This window comes from Bidens hawaiensis, unplaced genomic scaffold (assembly GCF_021521415.1).
Source record: "Bidens hawaiensis isolate Kalapana, Puna unplaced genomic scaffold, B.hawaiensis_p1.1 tig00000097_1, whole genome shotgun sequence".
In the NCBI taxonomy this organism is placed as follows: domain Eukaryota; kingdom Viridiplantae; phylum Streptophyta; class Magnoliopsida; order Asterales; family Asteraceae; genus Bidens; species Bidens hawaiensis.
In genome coordinates this window covers 1,554,267-1,580,672 of record NW_027491017.1, presented here as the reverse complement: position 1 = coordinate 1,580,672, position 26,406 = coordinate 1,554,267, and the positions used below count along the sequence as shown (strand labels likewise).

Below are 26,406 nucleotides of genomic sequence, written 5' to 3'. Positions count from 1 at the left end.
TGTCTTTCTCATGTTTCTCGTATTGTCGAAACCAAGCTTTCCGTGTTCCTGGAGGATTACAAGATTAGTGGGTGCAGTACTAACCCTTATGAAGAATTACAAGAAATACAAGATGCGGGGGGGGGGGGGGGGGACTCGTCGATTATTGTAACTCTGGTTATTCCTCTTGTACCCCATGCAATTGAACCTTCTACATCACCTTCTGCACACTCAGAACCCGTTATAACAGAAAATGAAGGCACATCAGTCACTCAAAACCAAGACAATGTTGAACCCGCCAATCAACTCAGGAGGTCATCCAGGTCTAAAAGACCTACTAACTTTGATGATTATGTCACCTACTTGACTGAAGCTGACGCTGGAAAGCTAAATGATCCTATCTCTTATAATGAAGCCATGAGCAGTGATCAGTCTTCTGAATGGAATAAAGCGATGATTGATGAGCTTGACTCCATGAGGAAAATAACGTTTGGGATTTGGTAGAATTGCCCAACGGTGTCAAACCCGTAGGATGTAAATGGGTGTTCAAAACAAAACTTGTTCCAAATTGGAACGTTGAACTCTATAAAGCGATATTGGTTGCAAATGGCTACACTCAGAAAGATGGAATTGACTATCAAGAAACCTTTTCACCTGTCTCTCGAAATGATTCATTAAGGATCTCTATGGTCCTAATAGCTCATTATGATTCAGAGCTGCATCAGATGGACGTGAAAACCGCTTTCCTTAACGGAAATTTAGACGAAGAGGTGTACATGAAGAAACCTGAAGATTTTAAACCTGAAAGTCAAGAACATCTGGTCTGTAGCTCAAGAAGCAATATATGGGTTGAAACAAGCATCACATAAATGGTACCTAAAGTTTGATGAAGCCATGAAGAAACAAGATTTTGCAAATAATCAAGTGGATCAATGCAATTACCTCAAGATGAGTGGGAGTAAGTTTATTATACTTTTCCTCGATGTAGATGATATTTTATTGGCAAGTAATAGTTTAGACATGTTGCATGAGTCGAAGCGATTACTCTCGCATAACTTCGACATGAAGGATCTCGGAGATGCTTCTTATGTTATTGGCATCGAAATTCACCGAAACAGACACAAAGGGATCTTAGGATTATCTCAAAGGGCCTACAGTGATCGTTTCCTTACTGGTTACAAAATGCAACATTGTAACCCAACTGCAGCTCTGGTAGTTAAAGGAGACGTTTTCGGGGCATTCCAGTGTCCGAAAACAGAGGTTGATAAGGAGCAAATGAGATTGATACCTTATGCATCAGTAGTTGTGAGCCTTATGTATGCACAAGTTTGTACTCACCCAGATATTGCTTATAGTTCAAGAATGTTAGGCCGTTATCAGACTAATCCTTGCCTTGAACACTGGAAAGCAACTAAGAAGGTGCTTCGATATGTTCAAAGGACGAAAGACTACGAATTGACTAATAATAGAAGTGATAATTTAGAAGTGGTAGGTTATTCTGATTCTGACTTTGCTAAATGCAAAGATGACAAGAAATCACTTTGGGGTATATCTTTATGTTAGCATGCGAGTTCAACTCATGGATGAGTCATAAACAATAGTTAACGGCAACTTCCACTATGATGGCGGAATAAATAGCTGTTTATAATGCTATCTGTATGAAATGTTGCTTAAAAATCTGATCTCTGGACTCAAAATAGTCAATTCCATTTCTAAACCATTGAAGCCTTATTATGATAATTCAACTGTCGTTAATTTCTCGAACAGTAATAGTTTGACTGGAGCTAGTTTATATCTTGATACAAAGTATTTGTTCGTGCGAGAATGAGTTGCAGAAAATAAACTTTGTATTGAGTATATTAGTACAGATAACATGCTAGCGGACCCGATGACAAAAGGTCTCCCACCTTATGTTTTTGAAGAACATGTTGTTAATATGGGATTTACTGAAGACCTTATTTAGTTGCATATTGTACTTATTTACATTTTATTTAATAAAATTTCCTCAGTTTTTGATTTTGTATGCCTCTTAATATGTTCTGCAAGCGTAATGACATATAGACAAATTATTATACAAATCAAATATTTGAAGTGCTTACTTATATAATTTTGATAATAACTACTTAGGTTTTAACCAAGGACCGCAGTATGATTAATGGGGTTCTTGAGCTGATGTTCAATTCATTGACTGTATTTCTCTTCTCCAGTTTGAGTTTAAAGCAAAAATGAATGTTAAAATATGCAGACTAATCTAATGCTCATAATAAATTATTATTCGACCAAGTGGGAGAATGTAAGAATAAATATATGGATATATATATATATATATATATATATATATATATATATTTATGCATGGTCATTATGATCATTTATATAATAATAAATCAAAGTTAATTAAGTATACCTTTTTATTATATTAGCCTGATAATTGTTGATGGACCAAATTACCTTTCTTGCTATTCAAGGGTTTCCCCTTAGGTGTATATAAATATATGGAGATGTTAATTAACATCATACAACATAACCCTAAACCTAACATAAAATTTCGTCCACCTCTCTCCCTCTGTATTAGTTGGTTTTCTCAAGAATCCTAAACTCCATCACTAATATACATCCTAAAGGGGAACTCGAAAAAGCTGACTATCATGTCGTATGGATTTTTCTCATCAGCCGTGGCTTCTCTCTCTGCTGTGATATGTATGTTTCCCTTTAGTCTCTGGTGACTAAACAAGCTTTTTATCTTCCTCTTCATTCAAGCAAGTTAGGATCATTCCATTAGTACCTTTCTTGATCTAATGGATGTCGAGAAAGGGTTAGTGTTCCCTATGTTAGCCAGTTTCAACTCTGGACCATACCGCAGCAGCGGTTTCCGCTCGATCGAAATGGGTCTAATCCTGATATGGCTATTGGCGCCTTTGATTAAAGAATGTTCTCCGCCTTTTTCCTCCACCTACCGGGCTAGGTAATTGTTGGAATGTGCTTCATTGGAACGTAGCTAATCGTCCTTGCTTTTAGAGAATTGCTGGCTCTGCCTCGGCCTTTCTGCCTATAGTCTAAGGAACCGGTAGCAAGAGAGCTCTAATAAGTGGGGGCAACCTCGTAGTTTTATAATGATTCTTTCACTCATATCCCCTCATAAGAGGAGGATGCCAAGAGTTTCGCTCAACGGCCTATGGACTACCTGACCTGCTGACCTTCCTGCAATTCAATTCCTTAATGAAATCAACTACCTGTCTAAGTGCACTAGCTGACTTCTCTATTGCATAACGCTTCTCACCTGACTTCATAATCACAGCTAAGCTGCCTACTGTGAGGATCTAGCCGTTGCTTCATGCTCACCTTCCTTCATAAGAATAGGCTAGGATTAGTCGGGATCTAGCCTTAGTGTAGTAAATACCATCAACAGGATGAACTATATTTGAAGGAAGGCATCTATTCAAGTCTTTACTGAATTCGATATGCGTAGATTCGATTCGGAGAAGAGATTCTTTCTTGTAAGAACATGGCAAGCTAAGTGAAGTCATTCAGAACTGGCAAGCACCTGGAAGCACTAGACCAATAAGCTAGATCTCCCTACGGGGCATTGCACGTTTAGCCAGACCGCTCCGCTCGTGCTTCTCCTTGCGTCCTGCACTAGAACAGGGAAATCGCTACTAAAGCACTTTCTCTCATGAATTGAAAGAGTTCTATCTCATATAGGGTCAAAATCTACTGCTTATACTCTTGCAAGCAAGGCGAGAAGCGATTCTCTTAGCCGGCATACCTACCCGACGAATCAAAAAAACTAGAATAAGGCAATCCATGGGCATGGAACCCCGAAATAGCCAATCTACAATCAAACTTTTAATCAGGTCGAAAAATAATTGCCGGTGGGTAGAACCAAGACTCATTTTAGCCAGGAGCTTACTTTCACTACTTATTTAGCTAATTTAGGACGTTGTAGTCCATAAATAAAAAAGAAAACTTTATCAATTCTCATTCTTCTTTGGCGACAAGGAAGGCTACCCCTGGGTAAAAGTACTAATCCGTCTATCTACTTACTACCTAACTAAGAGAATGGTATTTACTGAGAGAAGTAGTACGAGGAGATAGATTGTTGCTGTCTTCTTTTTGGCAGTGGGATAGGGAAACTGTGAGGACTGAACTTTCACTTTCTTACTTGAACTCATAGCTCTTTCTCTTTTTCTCTTTTGAGAGCTGTATGTAACTACAGTTCTTTATGGGCTGGGGAAATCTCCTAAATTACAAGAGAGGAAGATAGAGTTAGCATTGATTGGGAAGGAAGGAACTAGTAATCCATTTAAGAGGACTTTACCCTAGAAAAAGTAAAAGGGAGGGAAGGAACTGATTTTTTCTAACTCGGAATGATTTGGAAGTGCGAGATGCACTAATCGGAAAGAGACTCTCTCTTGACCTGACTTTCCCTATTGGCTTTGACTGTGGTAAGTAATTCACTCAAACCGATTCCATTTATGGATACTTGGAGGGTGGGAAAACTCTGTCTTTTATCAGGATGAAAGGCTTAGCCGCCTAACTCACTCCGGATAGAAAGATTGAGGGGGTCAGACATGGCGGAGACTTTCATTGAATATGGGATTGAGACTACGACTGGAATGGAATTGCTCCGTTGATAGATCCAGATTCGCATCCGCCCATCTAAGAGATTTCTTCGTGCTGGGTCGTGAGCTATGTGGAGCGATAAAACTCAAATTCAAACATGTGGGCGCAAAAGGCTATCCTGCTCTATTGTTACGTAGCAAGAGAAGCCTGCTTATGTTGCTTCGGCGGCGTTTCGCCTTCTCTTCGCTCTGGACAGGAGCGCTAGTGGACACGGGGAGGGAGCAGGCGAAGCGTGCTGTTCGTAATGGAAAGAAAGAGACCACTACTTCGCTTTTTTGTTGGATCGCCGGTGCGAACACAGTGGTCTCTGACCAGGACCAGGAACCAATTCGAATTTTGATCTTGACATGTCGGTGGTTTTTAACTGTAGGCATTTTGCCAGGAAGTTGGTGGGCTCATCATGAATTAGGTCGGGGTGGCTGGTGGTTTTGGGATCCCGTGGAAAATGCTTCTTTTATGCCTCGGGTATTAGCTACAACTCGTATTCATTCAGTAATTCTACCCCTTCTTCATTCTTGGACCTCGTTTCTGAATATTGTGACTCTTCCATGCTGTGTCTCAGGAACCTCTTTAATACGGTCCGGATTGCTAGCTCCCGTGCATAATTTTGCTACAGATGATACACGAGTAATCTTTTTATGGTGGTTCTTCATTCTAATGACCGGCATATCTATGATTATTTTCTCCCAGATGAAGCAGAAGCAGCAGGCATCGGTTCGTAGAACCCATAAAAAGGAGATGGTTGTGGCGCGAAGTACTCTTGTGCACCTACGTCACTCGGCTCGCGCGCAACCCCGCCCCGTTATGTTATAGAAGAATTGAGCTTCTTGCTGGGCTGGTTATTCAGAGCCAGCAATTGGCTATCGGATTTCGTCCCGCAACTAGAATAAGATCGCTTCGGGGGTCACTGTGATATGGCTGAATGTAGAGCAGCCCGCCTTTGATCAGCAGATTATTTAGAACTTCGGAAGATGGTCAAGGTAGCTGGCTTCCAAGCCACTGCACTATATGCGCATGTAGTCATAGTAGTCGACCCACAATGCCTCTGTTCTATGCTAAAATACTATTTCGGATGAATGGGGAATTAAGTCGCTCTTTGATCTGCAGAATAAGGCCTACGAGCTCTCTCTTTTCTTTTATGGCAGAGATCTCTCAACACCAAGGAGCCAAATCACAATGGATCGAACAACTGGAAATGATAACAGAAGGCATAGGTAATTATAAGGAGTTCCAATCAACGGATAAAGAAAGTAAACCACCTTACTTCTTTCGTCTATGAGGAAGAAATAAAATTGAAGAACCCGCGGTTATGCGCAAACTTCAATTCTTGTTAGCCGCTCTGGTAAAGACATGATATACTTTGACCAGACGTGCTCGGAATCTTTTTGTCGATTCGGGGGGGGGGGGGGGGGAAGTTCTCGTTCCTTCACCTCTACAATTCGGTAAAGCGGCTTCGCCTCCTCGCTTTGTTCAATTATAAATAAATAACCACTATAATGGAGATTTATAGCATCATTCAAGTAAATACAGATTAAGATCGTAAAAACATAAGCTTGTAATATAGCTACACCTAATTCCAGATCGGTTAATGCAAGAACTATAAATAAAGGACCAAGATCCCCTATAAAATACAAAATATCATACATACATAGCATAGTCCAAGAGAACCCACTTAAAATCTTTACTAAACTATGACCGGCCATCATATTAGCAAATAAACATATTCCTAAGCTTAATGCGCGAAAACAATAAGAAATTAGCTCAAGGAGTACTAAAAAAGGTGCTAATGGCAGTGGGACTCCTGCGGGTAATAAGAAGCTTAAAAAATGAAGCCTATTTCTTTGAAATCCCACTATAGTAATGCCAATAAAAATAGAAAATGAGAGACCTAAAGTAATGAGAAAATGACTTGTAACTGTGAAGCCATAAGGTATCATACCCTGAAGATTACAAAATAACAAAAAAGTAAAAGTGACCAAGATGCAAGGGAAAAACTTTTGTTTAACATTTCCGGAAAGACCCCCTATTTGTTCGTTTACCAGGTTCAGCACGAAATCATAAATAAGCTCTACCAAGGATTGCCAAGCATTTGGTACTAAGTTTCCTCCTCCTTTTTAGTAACAAAATGAATCAGAAGTAGGACCAAACTGAGAGTTAGCAGCATAAACAAAGATGAATTTGTGAATGAGAAATACAAGTTTCCTATCTTCATAGAAATCAATGGGAGAATGGAAAATTGCTCAAGTGGGTTGTTGGGGGTAATCGTAAGAAACACTTTCCATTTCATCCTTGTTGTTCCGCTTCTTGCTCTAAAAATTAGGAAAGACTTGTCGAAAATAGTTGGCTTGGTCCGACCAAGAAAGACAGGGGACTCTTTGGGCATTGCTTGGGTCGAGTGAAGTAAAGACTGGCTACCTAGAATATAAAGAAACCTCACTGCACACTTTAGATATAATGAAACCCTTTAGTTTAGGAGTCAATCAAGCTAGCTCTAAAAAAAGAACATAGCCTTCGTATGATCAGATAGCCCTTTGGGCAACCAACCATTTCAATCTATCATTTCTTCTTTCTTTCCTAGCTTACTAAACTATTTTGGAAGGGCTACCGTTATATACGCAATTAAGAAAGGATGCTGAATCAGTCTGATTCGTCAAGCTTTCGGAGAAGGAGGGGAGATCCGCGGAGGTATAATTCTAAATACGGGTACGAAGGGTCATCCAGAAGCGCTGGAAGGGCTGGAGGAAGGGGAGGAACCGCATCGATTGAGTGATATACGGCAGGCAAAGACCCAGGTACCTAGAAAGGAAGGGGTAAGTCTTACCTTTTGGAAACATAAGGTGCATCAGAAAGGAATCCGGATCTATTTAGATAGCCAGATTCACGAGCTGACGACTAAGTCGAAGTGAAAGTCTGTGCCATTGTTAGTGCCAAGACCCTAGAATAGTGAACACCAAGTGAAGAGCCACCCTCCGGGAACGTCGAGAAGGGGGACGAACAGCTTTGATTGGATCCGATCTGGTAGACATAGACGAAGACAAGGATGAATAATCTGAAGAAGGCTATGCCGAATCCGAGGGAAGAAGAAGACTACGAAGAAGGAAGCCGATGCCTAGGCCGAGGATGGTGCCTAATTCTATGCTTGAAGCCTAAGCTAGAGCTGGAGCTGAAGCCTAATTATAAGTTTCATCTAAAGCTGAAGTTAGGGCTGGAGCCTGAGTTGGTGTTGATGTCCTAGAGTAGCAAAACTACAAGTGAAGGGGCGCTATCCGGCACCCTTAAGGTCGGGGACAATCTGCTTCGATTGGGCCTTGTAGGCAGACAGGCTAACTTTTTTTGGAGACGAAATGGAATCCTATAAGAATTTATGTCGAGTCACGAGGGTCTGCAAGAGGCTGAGCTAACAAGCTGGCTGAATATATCATGTGGATGCCTGATTTGCGATTGAGCTAGCCGATAAGTATGATCTCTCCGGTCTGGCATGAGCAACTCCATTCCTACTTCCACTCAACAAAAAGATAGGATTCTTGGTCTCTACCTCCAGAGTGCGTACGACTATTTCAGACCAAAGGGGAGGGAAAAAGTGATCTCTCATCGGCTTGGAAGAGATTGCGGGACAACCTATGGGGCTACGGAATGAAAATAGACTCACTTCTGCAAGGAAGAGTAAAAAAGCAAAATAGGGTTTAGTTACTTAGCTGTACTTAGAGGGAAACCCTAGAGGGTTGGGAGAATGGTTGAGGGTTCAGAGTACCTGATAGCCCCGCTAGGCCGGGAATGGAAGAAGGTATCAGACCTATGTAGTTCTAGACCCTTTTGTGAAACCAGTTCCTGTACTCTTGTTGACTGAAGTAAAGTAGTCCGGTGGACGGTAACCGCCTCACCACTCCCATCTATGAACGAGAACCCTTGTTTTGTCTTTCTCTCGGGCAATTCCAGCAGTGTCCTCACTCTGGGAGAATCACTGTAGATAGCGATAGAAGACGCAGTACACAAAGTGGTCTTAGCATGAAGGGTGAAAGGGTGGATGTGGGACCATTCCTGATATCCACTCATTCAATAACCGACTTCGAAAGCTTACTCGTACGAAATAGTCTAGGAAAGAAGAATCGAAGCACTAGCAGACCCAACATAATCAATAGCACCAACAGATTCATAACATGTCTTCAAACCTAACTCGATTTCACCTACCTCTGATACCAGCTTCTGACTCCTTGCCTTTGTATAACTCGCACGAGGCTAGGGTCACTTAGTCGATGCCAACCTCTTTTACCGATGCCTGACGCTTGATGCTCGCTGTTCCCTACTTCGGGTTAGGTACCACAGCTCAAAACAAAGAAGCTAGAAGGAACAAGTTCATGCAAAGCCATTCTTGTTCACTCGTTATTAGTCACTCATTCCTGTGCTAATGTAGGTAGAGAAAGAATGAGACAAAACAACAGATTCATTCTTGAGTGAAACTCCCCACCGGATGAAACGAGAGCAGACTTCGCTCAATAAGGTACAACTATTCCATACTTCGAGTAAACAGTCTAATTCCATGTCTTATGGGAACATAGTGTCATAGTTAGTTTCGAAAAGACTAGAATATCCAGCTACTCGTGCAACAAAGACTACAACCACACCTGCCAGCTCTCTCCCGATGACTGACTCTCCTGAAAAAGCTGTGGACACAGCAACAGACTCTTTCTCATCAACTGACTTAGTGGGGGATTCATTCTCTTACTCATTGCCAACCAGTTCTTCCTCTGCCTTGGCATAAACAGAGCTAACTTTCCTTGAGACTACTTCTGGGACATCCCTATCCTTCGATCGAGAGTGCCGACATTACTCGTTTTGAGGCGAGGATAGGCATCAGATGACTTCACTTGAGACATAACTTCTTCCGATAGATGACTTCACTTGAGACATAACTTCTTCCGATAATTGAACTTCAAGTCTTAGCTACCCTAAATAAAAAATAATAAGGGAAGTTGACTTCGAAACCATACTTTGAGGTACCTACAGGAGGAAACTTCAAGCTTTCTATGGCACTTATCCCATCCTCAACTCGGTAATCTATCTTTACTGACTTTCCTTCAACAGCCTTAGCCCCAGGTGGTGTAACAGATAATTCAAGTAAACAGCCAAAAACACCGGTTCTATCTCTCAGACTACCTTGAGATTCAACAATGACTAATTTCGGTACTGAAAGAACTTGCTTCCCGTATTGTTTTTGAGTGAGAGACTAGCCTTTAGGCCGTCTAGGCTCCTTGCTATCTCAGTCTCAGTGTTTGAGAACAAGACGAGCATATTCTGTAAGAACAATAGGAGATTTGCCTCCTACTAGACCTGGTATACCTTGATTAGATAGACACTTTTCTGTGTCAAAGAGAAAGAGCGGGTTCTCGTTCATAGATGGGGAGAGTTTGTCCAAGCTCCGCACCAGGATATCAAAAACGATTGATTCAATTCATCTGAGCCTCTCTTTCCAGCTGTATGATAGAACGAGGGAGGTAGAAAGGAAGGTGCTGAAGTTCCAGTTCCGCAAAACTAGACTTTCCAGGTTTGCTGGCGAGGGCGAGATTCACCTTGTCTCATCTCAAAGTATACAACACTTCCCGCGAGGTTCAACGTTGTCTCCCTCAAATCACTTCTTTACAGTTAATGATCCAAATCTTGTACTTGTGAACAACTTCTGAGTTTGCTTTAGGTTAACCCTCATGAAAGTTGCTAAACTGTGTTTTTAAAGGGCATACAGTCACCATATAATTAGTTTCGTACCTGTATTCAATGTATACAAAGAAGAAGGTTTGGATGTTTAGAACAGGGAATTCCACACCTAGGAATGAAGTGATAAGCCACACCAAGGGATTCGTGGTACTGTAGTTTTGGTATCAATGATCAGATCATCTGACCTGCAAGGGTGCTTAAAAGGCTAACAAAGCCCCATTGAAGCTATAAAAAAGAGAGGCAGTAAGAGCATCCAATTATTTCTAGGGACTGAACAACACAACATGTATAAGAAAGAGAGTAGGAAAGAAGCTTGCTATAAAATCACTTTACGCGGGTAATCGTTTTAGATACTATGAAACAGTAACGAACCCATATGCTAAGAATGAATGGTCAAGAAATCACTGAAAGCTCTGACTCGGATGAGGTGGCTCCTTGTCTCTTTCTTTGAGATACGAGAACAGTGCCATAGGGAGTAGGAATTCGGAGGGTTTTGTATTCGAGAGAGATTGTAAATACATAGCATAGCAAATGATGATGTGCTATAGTTTCCAATCGAGATGATGATCTAAGCCTACCACTTGTCCCATATGCTGCTCCGGCTTCCTTTTTCTTGCAATGGGTGCTGATATAGATATTGGCACCGGGGCTAGCTTACCAGTAAGATGTAACATCCTAAATTTTATAATATTGAATAAAGAAAGTTACGTTTAGTGATTTCGCGTTATTAATTAATTAATATCGAGTTAAGAACGGATCATGGACTTAGATTAATTAAGGTGGACTAAGTGGTAATGGGCTTTAGGTCCATGGGCTTCAAGGGGTATAAATACCCTCTTAAACCAACCTAAAACCCTAAACCCTCATTTATATCCATCCAAATCTCTACACACTCAAAAACACACACCACCATATTTCGGCCGAGAGAAAGAGAGGTGAGGTCCGAGCAAGCACACGCGATTCAATATAGATACGAGATCTAGAGTTCCTAAACAAGCTAACCAAGATCGAACGAGCACAAAAGGTATGTTCTTGACCTTTAAAGTATACGTTTTATTGAACGTTTAGCCTTGAAGCTTGAAACGGTGATAGATCGGGTCTAAACGAAACGTAAAGTAGCGAACTTGATTCTAGGACGAACCTAGTAAACCCATAAACATGTATGGTTCGTTTAAGATAAACCATAGATCTTGTATTGAACGTTCATTAAATTAAAGGTCCAAACTTTACGTGTTTTCGGGTCAAATCTTATCCAAAAACGACCATAGGAATGATCGCGGGTTAGTCAAATACCATACCCATGGATTTCTCAGTAAAACGATGATGATTTTGGGGGATTAAGATTGAACAGAGGCGCAGCTGGGAAACTTCGCCTGCAAGCTTAACTTCGCCTGCAGGCTAAGTTCGCCCGGCCATAACTTCGCCTGCAAGCTTAATTTCGCTTGCAAGCAAGTTCGCCTAACTGATAACTTCGCTTGTTGACAAGTTCGTCTATGATTAACTTCGCTGGACCCCAAGTTCGCTGATGTCTAACTTCGCCTGGTGATAAGTTCGCTTGATGTTAAGTTCGCTTAACACTAAGTTCGCTTAAAGTAAGTTCGCTTAATGTTAAGTTCGCTTATTGTTAAGTTCGCTTAATGATAAGTTCGCTGGAGTTAGCAAATTGGAAAATAAATTAAAAACCTAATGAAAAATGTGTTAAGACAGCTCGACCCCAGCTAGGGGCTCTGCCCCTTGGACCCTGCTAGGGGCTGCCGCCCCCTAGACCCCGCTGCCAGGGGCGCTGCCCCCGGACCCCCGTTTGTTGTGGGTTATATAAATATAGAAATACAACATGAGTAGTAGTAGTTAATTGATACGTGTAAATATTATACAGTTAGCCGTGCACAACTCAAGAAGGGAATAACGATTAACGGAGAGCGTAACAGGATTCAGGTGAGTTTCTAGCCCACTTCCTTGTTATGTTTTCGGGGCTGTGTGCATACTCGATGTGATAGTTAATACACTTATCTTAAGTGATAAGTGTATGCCTTGTATGATTTATGTATGATGATTGCTTGACGGTGCGTGAACGATCTTCGGATATTGCATGAACCGTCAAGTGGTAGTTAAGATATGATTGATAAGTATGATGAGAGATATGATGTATGTATGAATATATGATGTATGCATAATGTATGTATGTTATGATGATGGTACGTGAACGCTCTTCGGAGATTGCACGTATTGTCATGGAAAGTATGTATGAACAGGTATGGTACAGTTACACGAAACAAAGGGACCAGACCCTTATAATATCTGTGATGTTAGGGACCAGACCCTTATAATATCTGTGATGTTAGGAACCAGACCCTTATAATATCTGTGATGTTAGGGACCAGTCCCTTATAATATCTGTGATGTTAGGGACCAGACCCTTATAATATCTGTGATGTTAGGGACCAGACCCTTATAATATCTGTGAGGTTATAGGGCGAAAGGCTCTTTAAAACGTATGATTATGTATGTGAAGAAAGTATGAAGGTAAGAATGAAAGCATATGCACTTATGTGTGTATGAAAGAAAGTTAAGAGGTTAAGTATGAAATGTAAGAAGGTATTGTATGATTATGTGATTAACTAGAACTCACTCAGCGTAGCTGACTTTTAGTATGCACGCAGGTGAGTAGAATGAGGCAGGTAGCTTGAGGAGGACACATGACAGAGTTGGACGAAGCTGGCATCTGAAGATTTTGCTATGAAGTTTTATTTTAAAAGACTATGTTTTGTTGTTAAATGACTATGAATGCCCGATAAGACAAGAATTATGGTTATGGAATGTAATGGTTTGAATGTTTTTAATGTTCCGCGAATGTTTTAATTAACTCTGATATTTAGAACTGCGTTTATGAGTAAATCCAACACGAAAGTAGGGCTACCGGTAACGGGGCCTCACATAAGAGGTCTACGCCTCGATTACCAACCTTTCAATAGAATCTAACATTGACTCCCAGCATTTCTTCAACCGTGCATGAAAGCATCCCTAAATGCTCTTTCGACGAAAGTCAGAGCAGGCTGATGGAAGACAAGAAGCTCTTGGCTCAGACTTTGTTTAGGCTTTCCTTGCTTCTTCATTTTACCACAAACGTAGCTGTTTCATGAGTTAGCTTGCCCTGATTCTTGCTAGTGGTAGATGGACTTCCCACCTCTCTAGCTTATTTCATTGTTCAGGGAGATCCTCTCTTCTTTCATCGAACGCCAACACTGACTTCTTACTCGAGTGATTCTCTTTCTCCTTTGTAAACAACTAACTAAACGAAACTGTAAATAGAGCGTCTTGCCTTCACAATCTCGAAGGAGAAATGTAGTCAATGCGGTACATAGATGCTATCCCTTCCCACTGCTCATTCTAATGCAGGGAAGGCTCTTTGATACCTCCTTTTCATTACCGTGAATGGCACACTCTAGTCGGCAGGGAATGAGCTATCGGAAGTTGCTTTCAGCTCTGGAACTGAACTACCTACTTTCTGGGCAAACTTCACTGGCTACTTCATCCTGATGGATGTCTTCTCTGTTTCTAGTGCATGGGAACCAACGCAGGCTTCTCAAGTCTTGAGCTTAAGATTGAATTCTTCCTTCAGAAGGCTAGCTTTCAGCACCTATTCGATGCTGGTTTCACCATATGTTCTTTCTTCCTCTTACCATATAGGCCGAATTTTGAGTAACTTATTTCCACTAATTGGTAAAGGACTTTCACCTATACCTCTAGAAAGAATCTGACCAGTCAGTCCAAGTGATTTGAGTAATGCATATCCTTCCTTCTCGTTGAAGAGAACTTCATCACTATCCTTTGTTCCAATAATCACTTGATTGACGAATCTTAAAAACGCTATACCAGGAAAGACTTTCCTAAACTCATAATCGAATATCTCCTTTAAGACTAGATTCAATACTATTCTACTGAGATCACCAACAGTATAAGTCCCATTCATGCTTTCATGACACAACCCATACTCGTCAATGTAAGAAAGATTCTGAAATGAGATAATATATTGATATATATGTGTATCATATTGTAGATTGATTGAAGAGATCCTCTTCAGAAAGGGGCCTATATCTGGTGGATAATCTATTTCAATACGAAAGATTCGATTGACATGGAGCATTTCTTTTTTTATATCCGAATGATAGTCATAAACCAGATCCTTTATACTAGAACATTCCTCTGTACTCTCCAATAAAACTTGTTCTAAAGCTGCAATTAACAAGACATCCTTCTCAGTAGAAGGTCTACTAAGAGTGAGATAACCAACTTTTTTCTTAGGGTAAAAACGTAAGAGACCGCAGAAAGATGAACTCAGAACTGTTTTTTGATGACAAAAAGATTCGTATTCATCTTCATCTTCATCCTCCTCTATGTGACAGACAAGGATTGGAGATAGCTGGTAATCACCAGACAGAATATCATCTATCATTTCTTCACACTCCTCTACAGAGATTCGATCAAAAATGACAGTCCGATAACAGGTATGCAAGGTAGAGACTGTCTCTATCAGATCAAGAAGTAACGAATGATATTCTTTTACTTTACTATAATAATGATAACCTAACAGATTGCGATGTTGTAAAGTCATTTTCTTCGTCTGGTCAAAGTATATCTTGTCTTTACCAGAGCGGCTAACAAGAATTGAAGTTTGCGCATAACCGCGGGTTTTTCAATTTTATTTCTTCCTCATAGACGAAAGAAGTAAGGTGGTTTACTTTCTTTATCCGCTGATTGGAACTCCTTATAACTACCTATGCTTTCTATTATCATTTCCAGTTGTTCGATCCATTGTGATTTGGCTCCTTGGTGTGGAGAGATCTCGAGCTTGGCCTCGATAGCCTCAATGGATGGCCCCCGTGATGTCAAATCCAATTCTGAGAGCGGATCCAGAGAAGAGAGGCGCCGGGCGAACCCCGGAGAAGGAATTTTATGTTGGGCCTCATTCACTCCAATTCCTGTATCGCCGATCTACTCATTCGAGGGGGCAAGGATAGCTCATTCAAGGTGGATCGGAGAACCGACCAAACTCTTGGTTATGTAAAGATCATGTTCGCCCGCCAGGTCACACTCTTTATTGTCATAGCCGCATTCCAGTATTCTGAATACTGATGGAGTCGAGAATTGAAAGATCCCTATTGTCGCAAGAGGTATGACTCCGAGCTACTTCCTGGCAGCGGGCGAGAAGACCTCAGTTGGAGCGGGGCGGCTTTCTCTATTTCACGAAGATGTCATTTTCAAGATAGGATTTTTGGTTGTAAATCAATGTGAGTAGCCCTACTTTCCCCACTTTCAGCTATCCTTTTTTTATTTTCTGCCTTCCACTTTCGAGAGCTAGACCAGACTTCCTTATCTGGCTTCCAGTCTAATAAGGACAGCTGTCTCAGACACTGGCTTTGAGTTCGAACTTCCTTCTTTCTATGACCAGATCAGGAGCTGCATGATCTGATCGCCCGCTTCTCGGTTGTTAGTAACGACTCAGACAGAGCAGCTTACCTTGCTATGGTGAGTTATAGAATCAATTGAGCGAAGCTACCTACTTAGCTGATCTAGTTATAGGACTTCTTTAAAGAAGGGCTTTAATCCACAGAATTGAGTTTCCATTAGAATGGTTAAAAGGCTAATGGTGAGATTGGTTATAGGAGCTAGTTTTAAAAGAATCAATCAATCAAGCTTGGACCCGTGCAATTAATAGGCCTCCCTCAAAAGAACCAGTCCAGACAATCATCTGACTCCCATGAGATGATAGTTTCTTTTACTATTGCTTCTGAGTTCGTATCGCTACAATAGAAGAGTAAATTGAGTTGATTCATAAACTCGTATGTAGTCACTGAACGGAACCGCTCGATTCTACTGCCTAAGATGTCCCTCTTGGTACCTGCTTTAGTTAGCGTAAGCGGCTCGTAAGACCAAGGAGTTAGCCACCTTCCGGGTGAGAGGATAGACCCGGAGAAAGAAAGGGAGAGAGCTTTGAAATAGTGAACTTAGAGCTGGGGTGGAAACAAAATCTAATTGTAACAAGAAGGCAGTGATGAAGTTGGTGATTGTAGCCTGTTAGTGTTAGAGATTCAGATAGAGGAATGTAAACTAGCAAACTGCTCTATCAGCGGAAAGAGAGCCAATACATGGCAGGGGGAGAAGCTAAGCAGGTTTCTTAGACTGAAGGTTCTTAGTCTAATCAATAACAGAACCCGTTTGTAACCACAATGACTATATGCTTAACACACCTTCAGATCGAAGAAGTACTTTTTGGAAAGGATTCAGCGGGGTGGAGGAATGGTCAACTCGTCAGACTCATGATCTAAAGACTACAGGTTCGAATCCTGTCCCCGCCTAATTGAGATCTTTTTTTGGGTGGTAAAAGTTGTGTTGCCAGCTAGCTAATGTTCGGATGGTGAACTGTTCAGTATCAAGTCTGTAACGAAGCTAGTACGGTTGCTTGTAGAATAATAGTTCAAATTCCAGGTAACTGGATCGCCCCGGCGGGGTTGCTCTGACTCAGACGGCCCTGAGAAGCGCAGCACTCCGGTAACGGATCCTTTTGCAGGTGAAGGGGCAGAGCGTTCCTCGGGCGTCGATCAATCCTGAATCACAGGCCGCTCTGTCATTGTCTGATTTTTGGTTGTCTGATCACACTCGAAATTATGTATCTACTTATCATATTTTTTCCCCTGCTCGGTAGTTCCATAGCAGGGTTTTTCGGACGTTTTCTAGGATCAGAAGGAACCGCTATAATGACCACTACGTACGTTTCATTCTCTTCGATCTTATATTTGATTGCTTTTTAAAACGTCTTTTTAACTGAACTACAATGGTATGATTCTTTTGAAGGAGATATGTAGGCAATTCGGCGTATACGCGGATGCGACCCCATCCACTCCCTCCATCCATGGATAAGGATAAAACAACATCTTTCACTGTTTCGTTGGAAAAACACAAATCTCATATTGACTTTCTTTCGGCCTACGCTAAGGGTACTTTAAAGATTTTGAGATCTTTTGTTTTTTTTTTCTTTTTTCTTTTTTCTTTTTTTTTTCTAAAGGCCCCAGAACGCTAAAAGGTGAGGGAACCAATGTTCTCTTTCCAAAAAATAAAAAGAAAAATAAGTGACTATAAGGAACCAACGATTCTCGATTCTTAAACAACCTATCTTCTCCACACTGAATCAGCATTTGATAGATTATCCAACCCCGAGCAATCTTAGTTATTGGTGGGGGTTCGGTCCGTTAGCTGGTATTTGTTTAGTCATTCAGATAGTGACTGGCGTTTTTTTAGCTATGCATTACACACCTCATGTGGATCTAGCTTTCAACAGCGTAGAACACATTATGAGAGATGTTGAAGGGGGCTGGTTGCTCCGTTATATGCATGCTAATGGGGCAAGTATGTTTCTCATTGTGGTTTACCTTCATCTTTTTCGTGGTCTATATCATGCGAGTTATAGCAGTCCTAGGGAATTTGTTCGGTGTCTCGGAGTTATAATCTTACTATTAATGATTGTGACAGCTTTTATAGGATACGTACCAACTTGGGTCAGATGAGCTTTTGGGGGGCTACAGTAATTACAAGCTTAGGTAGCGCTATACCTGTAGTAGGAGATACCATAGTTACTTGGCTTTGGGGTGGTTTCTCCGTGGACAATGCCACCTTAAATCATTTTTTTAGTCTTCATCATTTACTCCCCTTTCTTTTAGTAGGCGTCAGTCTTCTTCATCTGGCCGCATTGCATCAATATGGATCAAATAATCCATTGGGTGTACATTCAGAGATGGATAAAATTGCTCCTAATTTTTATGTAAAGGATCTAGTAGGTTGGGTAGCTTTTGCCATCTTTTCTTCCATTTTTATTATTTATGCTCCTAATGTTTTGGGGCATCCCGACAATTATATACCTGCTAATCCGATGCCCACCCAGACTCATATTGTACCGGAATGGTATTTCCTACCGATCCATGCCATTTTTCGTAGTATACCTGACAAAGCGAGAGGTGTAGCCGCAATAGCACAAGTTTTTTTATGTCTGTTGGCTTTACCTTTTTTTAAAACTATGTATGTACGTAGTTCAAGTTTTCGCCCGATTCACCAAGGAATATTTTGGTTGCTTTTGGCGGATCGTTTACTATTAGGTTGGATCGGATGTCAACCTGTGGAGGCACCATTTGTGACTATTGGACAAATTTCTCCTTTTGTTTTCTTCTTGTTCTTTTTTGCCATAACGCCCATTCTGGGACGAGTTGGAAGAGGAATTCCTAATTCTTACACAGATGAGACTGCCTGAAAAGTGATCAATTCTGACACCCATCATTTCCAAGTGAGTATTACACCAAGAATTGAAAAGCCTTTAGTTGTACGAGTTGTACGTTTTCTATTTCTTATGTGACTTTGATGAAAGAAAGTATTCCAGGAACAGGAATAAGAGTAAAGGCCTTCCTTGTCATTGTAGTAGGCTTGTTTGCAAGAGAGAAGAAGCAGCTTCAACGATGCAATCAGACCTGTGAGAGTAAGCATGAGAAGCCAGTCTGTCTGCAATTGAGTTGCTTTGTCTATAGATGTGAGAAACCATCATGCCAGAAGACAATAAGCCGATGCATTCTCTGATCAAGTAAAGCACATGTCAAGGGGTGGATAAAAGACCAAGGATGGAGTCCACGTAACTTTGGAATAAGATTCGATGTCATTCACTTGGATGCCCTTATTAGAACATAGTTTGAACCCATCTCTGAGAGCTCTAGTCTCAGCCATCATGTTAGTAACATTGTGATAGAATGAAGAGAAGAAAAGAAAAATTTGACCTTAACTCTTTCTCAGGTGGTATACTACGCTATGCTAATTGGCATAATTTGATGTATCCTTTAGCTAATTAGTACATTTGGACTAATTACGATAGAGAGTTCTATTCTGAAGAGTTTGAATAGCCATACAATATAGTAAAAAGAAAGGTACTATACTACGGCCCCTTTGAAGCTAATGATCGCTCTTTCTTGTATCATCGTATTAGAAAAGGTAGAATCCTTTTCTATTAAAAGTTCAACCATAAAGACTACAACTTGTGAACAGCCATACAATATTCTCTTTCTTCCTCTTTAAAAAAGGATTCTGTTCATGCTTCAGATATGGTCATCGTATAGTGTAACCTAACTTGTTATTCTCCACCAAGTTGGATACTTACTATATACAATATTCTTGATCATATTCCGTTAGTTTATCTAGAATGGCTCTAGTTGAAAGACAAAGTGACTCACCAAGAGCATTGCCCATCAGGGGATGCGGGGACAGGAGCTAGAAGAACTAAACCAAAAGAAAATGGCCGTAGAAGGCTAGCTTTCAGAATAAGAAAAGGCACCTTATTAGCACGATAGGGGGATGCTTAGACAAGCAAAAAGCATTCAACAAAACTTAAAAAATTCTTTCTTAGGAAGGATTCCCCTTACTGGGGGTGGGGCTATTACACCAACTGAAGCTTAGGAAGGAATGGAAAGATAGGAAGCTAGGAGAGCTAATGGAAAGAAATGCGTAAGAAATAACAGATTTGCGATAGAAGTCGAATACGATTAAGTAACTAGGGCAAGATACAGACTTTAGAGCATCAAGTCATACACAAACCAGAGTGACTTCACTACCTAAAGAAAGAAAGCTACTTCGGCAGGGTCGAAGAAGACGTGTAAGACACCGAGGGGCTGGGGCTTCTTTATTGTAAGGCGTCTAGAAGCCCAATTTCGTGTCTTATGGGCACAAATGTTCACAAAGGAAAAGGCTCTCCATGGGCAGCATCTGTTTCGGCTTAAAGCGGCGAGAAGGATTCCCAAGTTCTAGTCCAAAAGACAAAATCAATTCGGTGACCTTATCCATTTGGCATGGCTACAGCCAGACATTCTTTCTTTTTATTTTACGTAGGTTTCAAATCAAGGGACAGAAGATCTGGTGAAAACTACACTTGCATTCCTTCATTGATGTAATGTTTTCTCGTTTATCGGGAATCATAGAACCCATAATTACCTGCCACTATTGGGCTGAATCGGGTCTCTCCCGTTGGTCGACTGTCCGTCTAGTGAGTTAGCGTTGATACCCCACCAGTCAAGTCAGGGCGGTCAAAATAAATGATATCTGTAAAGTTAGACTCTCTACTAAAGAAAGAAGGAGTCACAAACCTTCAACTCATCGATGAAAATCTTTTATTTCGATTCTATTTGCTCTTGACGCCAATAATTTCTCTAAGACTAAGGACCAGACGATACCGGGATCGGAACTCATTTCCCTCAGTCTTTTACGTTACTGTCCCCCTTCTCAGATTCCGTGGCACAGACAGATTGTCAAATGGCAACGTATATAAAGAAGTGGCCGGTTCCTCACAAACGGAAGAGCTTTCTCGAGTTGCTGTTGCCGAAGCTGAGCTTGAAGAGCGGAGTTCGGCGAGAATACTCTTGACAGGTGGGCATGGAAGCTATCTGCTATGCTATTAGAGGATTTATACCATAAATACATAACTTCCACCCTGTTGGCTGTAGTTTTAGCTTGTATATGTGAAAAATGAATAAGAAAATAAAGGACATTTAAAAAAGAATTAAAATAAGATATTTTTCTTCACAAAACAGGGAAAGAGAATGAACTAGAACAAAGCAGATTTTTTTCATTCCAGCACTACAAGCATTTTGTTACATGGGAGTACATCTAATAGAAAGCTTACACACACAGAGACCAGCCAAACAACTAAACACAACATAACAAATAAAACCAAACAAAGACACTTAACTTAGCATAGGAGTCTATCCCCAGTAAGCATCGGAGTAGATCCCCACTAACAAAAGACAAAGAACACCATACATTAAAACAAACTACTTTGCGTCTACAGACACTTATTTAAATCTCCTAGAAAGAGTCGACGGACTCTTCAAGTCTCCCTGGTCACCGAGGGTGGCGGCCCGTACAATAAGCTCTTATTGTTCGGCGAGGAGGGCCCGACGCCGGTCTTCCAGACCGCGAATGCGGTCCCGGGTCACTTGCATCATCCTTCCTATGATGTCCGGATCGAGTGCAGGTGGATGCTCCCAGAACAGACAGAGCCTTTGCTCCTGTTGGAGCTTCTCGTTTTCCACGAGACCTATTTCTTGCTGAATTGTTGCAAGTCTTCCGGTGATATCCATAAGAGTGTTTGTTGTTGCAATAAGTGTTACTGAAAGTCTTTCTCTCTGACTTCTACCTCTCTATTTGGAAATATAGACTGAAAGAAGCTTCTATTTATAGGCCTTGGAGGCGCCTAACTCTTTCTTTTTATTAGTAAGAATAGTTGTCTTAGTTTCATAACATGTTTCAACCCCGGCTTTTCATGAATATGGAGGGACCTAGATAGATTCTCAAGCCACCCGCAACGGCCTTAGTCCTCCCAGTTTCTCACTTCCCTCCGGTGCGGTAGATACTTAAGAGAGAGGGAGGGCAAAGCAGGGAACTCAACCAACAAAAGGAGATTACTCAACAGGCTCTGTCCCTGTGCTAATAGACCCACTCCAATCCCGGGAACCCTACCTGAGCTACTAAAGTCTTGGAAATCGACTAGCCTTACTTCTTTCAGGGTTCCATCCCACTTGACTATATAGGTAGGGGCTTAGCTGCTCCTAGTCAGATAAAAGTTCTATACTGGGGCTCTCGGCAACCGTGAACTACTAAAAACCTGGCCCTTTGATGTTGCTTGCCCAGCCTCTTCCACTAGAAAGAGCTTTTCTCTTAAGGCTTCTTGCCAATAGTGAGAAAAACCTTGCTTATCTATCTTTATAAAGAGAATAGAATCAAAGAAAGTATCGATGCGATTTCCAGCTTTTCTTTAGCGGGAAAATATCTTTGGGAGCTGTAGTAGCAGTTAACGGTAAGCGATATGGGAGGTGAGGCTAGAGGAAATGAGCAAACCCTACGTCTAATCACCGATACTTGAGCCTGCTTGGGGACTGATTGGTTCCCCTGTCCCAGCAAGGCTATCTGTCTACTTGGCTCTGGTTGTAGGCCTTTCGCTTTGGGCTATCTTCTTTCTCCTCGTTCTTGGGACTTGCTTTAAGACTGTGTTATTAATCCTCTATTCCCTCTGTTTGGATCCCACCTTATTCGAATCCTCATCCATTCTCCTTGTTTTGAGGTCGTCTTTCGAGCGCTTCCGGTTCGCGATTCCCTTGTTAATGAATCTTTCCTGACTTTGTTATCAATCAAACCTTTTCACTTTCTAAACTGATTTACCTTCCCAGTCCACTTCCTCTCCTAATATGAGATCAGAATCGAAGATTGCTGCTAGTCTGATTTCATTTCTATCGACCTCTTTCTTCTTTCTATAATACAACTGACCGGTAAGGTAAGCTGCCCAAACTGATCGGCAAGAGAGCGCCACCCATCCCCCTCACCACGCTGCTTCCACCCATAGACACATACTTTGGGGTCGAAGACTCCATAGTGTCTTTAACCTACTTGATTTATGGGAGAAACCTCCATAGTGAAGCGCGCCTTTGAGGCTAAAAAGACCCTTGCCTATACATGTAAGCTTAGCGGGTAGATCTGTCCCACCTCTGATCGCTTTTCATTGAGAAACATACTTGCCCCATTAGCATGCATATAACAAAGCAACCAACCCCCTTCAACATCTCTCATAATGTGTTCTACGCTGTTGAAAGCTAGATCCACATGAGGTGTGTAATGCATAGCTAAAAAAACGCCGGTCACTATCTGAATGACTAAACAAATACCAGCTAACAGACCGAACCCCCACCAATAACTAAGATTGCTCGGGGTTGGATAATATATCAAATGCTGATTCAGTGTGGAGAAGATAGGTTGTTTAAGAATCGAGAATCGTTGGTTCCTTATAATCACTTATTTTTATTTTTATTTTTTAGAAAGAGAACTTGGGTTCCCTCATCTTTTAGCGTTCTGGGGCCTTTAGAAAAAAAAGAAAAAGAAAAAAAACAAAAGATCTCAAAATCTTTAAAGTGCCCTTAGCGTAGGCCGAAAGAAAGTCAATATGAGATTTGCGTTTTTCCAACGAAATAGTGAAAGATGCTGTTTTATCCTTATCCATGGATGGAGGGAGTGGATGGGGTCGCATCCGCGTATACGCCGAATTGCCTACATATCTTCTTCAAAAGAATCAGACCATTGTAGTTCAGTTAAAAAGACGTTTTAAAAAGCAATCAAAGATAAGATCGAAGAGAATGAAACACACGTAGTGGTCATTATAGCGGTTCCTTCTGATCCTAGAAAATGTCCGAAAAACCCTGCTACTGAACTACCAAGCAGGGGCAAAAATATGATAAGTAGATACATAATTTCAAGTGTGATCAGACAACCAAAAATCAGACAATGACAGAGCGGCCTGTGATTCAGGATTGATCGACGCCCGAGGAACGCTTTGCCCCTTCACCTGCAAAAGGATCCGTTACCGGAGTGCTGTGCTTCTCAGGGCCGTCTGAGTCAGAGCAACCCCGCCGGGGCAATCTAGTTACCCGGAATTTGAACTATTATTCTACAAGCAACCGTACTAGCTTCGTTACAGACTTGATACTGAACAGTTCACCATCCGAACATTAGCTAGCTGGCAACACAACTTTTACCACCCAAAAAAAGAACTCAATTAGGCGGGGACAGGATTCGAACCTGTAGTCTGACGAGTTGACCATTCTTCCACCCTGGTGAATCCTTTCCAAAAAGTACTTCTTCGATCTGAAGGTGTGTTAAGCATATAGTCATTGTGGTTATAGACGGGTTCTGTTTCTGATTAGACTAAGAACCTTCAGTCTAAGAAACCTGCTTAGCTTCTCCCCCCTGCCATGTATTGGCTCTCTTTCCGCCGATAGAGCAGTTTGCTAGTTTACATTCCTCTATCTGAATCTCTAACACTAACAGGCTACAATCACCAAATTCATCACTGCCTTCTTGTTACACTTAGATTTTGTTCCCACCCCAGCTCTAGGTTCACTATTTCAGAGCTCTATCCCTTTCTTTCTCCGGGTCTATCCTCTCACCCGGAAGGTGACTAACTCCTTTGTCTTACAAGCGGCTTACGCTAACTCAAGCAGGTACCGGGAGGGACATCTTTGGTAGTAGAATCGAGCGGTGCCGTTCATTGACTACATACGAGTTTATGAATCAATTCAATTTCCTCTTCTATTGTAGCGATACGAACTCAGAAGCAATAGTAAGAGAAGCTATCATCTCATGGGAGTCAGATGTTTGTCTGGACTGGTTCCTTTGAGGGAGGCCTATAAATTGCACGGGTCCAAGCGTGATTGATTGATTCTTTTAAAAATAGCTCCTGTAACCAATCTCACCATTACATTTTAACCATTCTAATGGAAACTCAATTTTGTGGATTAAAGCCCTTCTTTAAAGAAGTCCTCTAACTAGATCAGCTAAGTAGGTAGCTTCGTTTAATTGATTCTATAATTCACCATAGCAAGGTAAGCTGCTCTGTCTGAGTCGTTACTAACAACCGAAAAGCAAGTCTCTCAGCTGATAGCTCATCGGATCATGCAACTCCTGATCTGGTCATAGAAAGAAGGAAGTCCGAACTCAAAGCTAGTGTCTAAGCCAGCTGTCCTTAGTAGACTGGAAGCCGGATAAGGAAGTCTGGTCTAGCTCTCGAAACTGGAAGGCAGAAAATAAAAAAAAGGATTGCTGAAAGTGGGGAAAGTATCTCAAATTGCTGTTAAAGATTATTTTACCCTAAGGCTTCTCGCGGTCAGGCAAGCGTGGCAGAGCGTAGCATGTATCCAGCCATCCGAACTACTTACTGAAGGGCAAGCACCAACAAATTACTCACTTCATTCACAGCGCCGGGGAGAGACAGAGAGGGGTCAGTAATAACTCACAGCCGGGGTAAAAAGGTCCTACTTCCATACTCACTCAAGTCATTGCTTTGACCGGCCGAAAAGAAAACATTTTTTAGATACTTGTTACAGGCCTGGCCTAGAGCGCAAAAGAGCTTTATTTATAATTAGATTAAGGGCACGCCATTTGCAATGCCTTTTCTTGCTTCCGACAGGACCCCCTTCCGACAGGAGAAAAAAGATTACGTCAATGCCAATTAATTGCCAATGATATAGAGTTTCTAGCGATTACGACTATAAAGGGAAGGAGATGAATGAAAGACTCGTACTGCAACAGCAAAAGAGAGATCAGAGCTAGTACTAGAGGAAGCGATAGCGGACAAAAGAGCTCAGAGAGCAGTGCAGCTAAGTGGGAAGATCTGTGATCTTTTTGAAAGAGAATATCGCAAAGACCGGTATATTGCACATACTGATTGATTGTATAGATTGAGTCTCATTTAGAGAGTTTTGCTATATCTATAGTACCCCCATGAGACTTTCCAGCTCGAGGCTAGAAGCTACCAACACTTTAATACAAACAAAAACAGAAATCGGAATTCGTGGGGCCCGAGGCCTTACAGACAAAGATCGATGAAAGATAAAGCGAGACTTTGCCTTAGAGACCAATGAAATGAGACCAAGAAGCTTTATTACACAAAAGTTCTTTGAAGACCTTTTGCTTCTGCTTCCCTGCTTACCATTACTATCACCTCAACTGCTTTGACCTGCTCGCTTAGAGTGAAGATCAATAATGGGCGGAAAGGAGTTCACACAAGACCACAGAGCGCGAGAGAGAGAGAGCCTTCGCTTACCTGTTTAACCGTGCCCTCTTATCACACCAAGCTCTCTTTTCCTTCAGTCACAGCCAGTCTCAGTTTTGCTTCCAACTACCGATGAGGGAGAGCTTGGACGTATAGCAAGATTGAATAAGAGATATGGCATACGGGAATAGTATATGAAATCACAAAGGCGACTGGAGTTGAGCGTGGTTAATACTTCATAAAGCACCTTAGCAATTACTAGTAATGCCCCTATCGACCTCAGTCTTGTTTTTTGCTAGCTTTAGTCTAGAACTATACTATCTCATGAAATGTCGAATATCCCTATGATGCTAGCTAGTGAAAAAGGAAAGAGTCTACTTCTTTGTTGGCTTGACTCCAGAACTAGTAGAGGAAGGAAGCGATGATCGGTCTATCCCATTAAGCGTAATCCCCCTAGCCAATGAAAGGATTACTCT

The 26,406-nt window shown here is 41.4% G+C and overlaps 1 non-coding gene across 1 annotated transcript; it reads left to right on the top strand.

Moving 5' to 3' along the window:
* Positions 1-16,594: 16,594 nt before the first annotated feature.
* On the top strand, positions 16,595-16,667 carry TRNAM-CAU (transfer RNA methionine (anticodon CAU)). Its single transcript has one exon. It is a non-coding gene; the product is annotated as a tRNA-Met (tRNA).
* Positions 16,668-26,406: the final 9,739 nt, after the last annotated feature.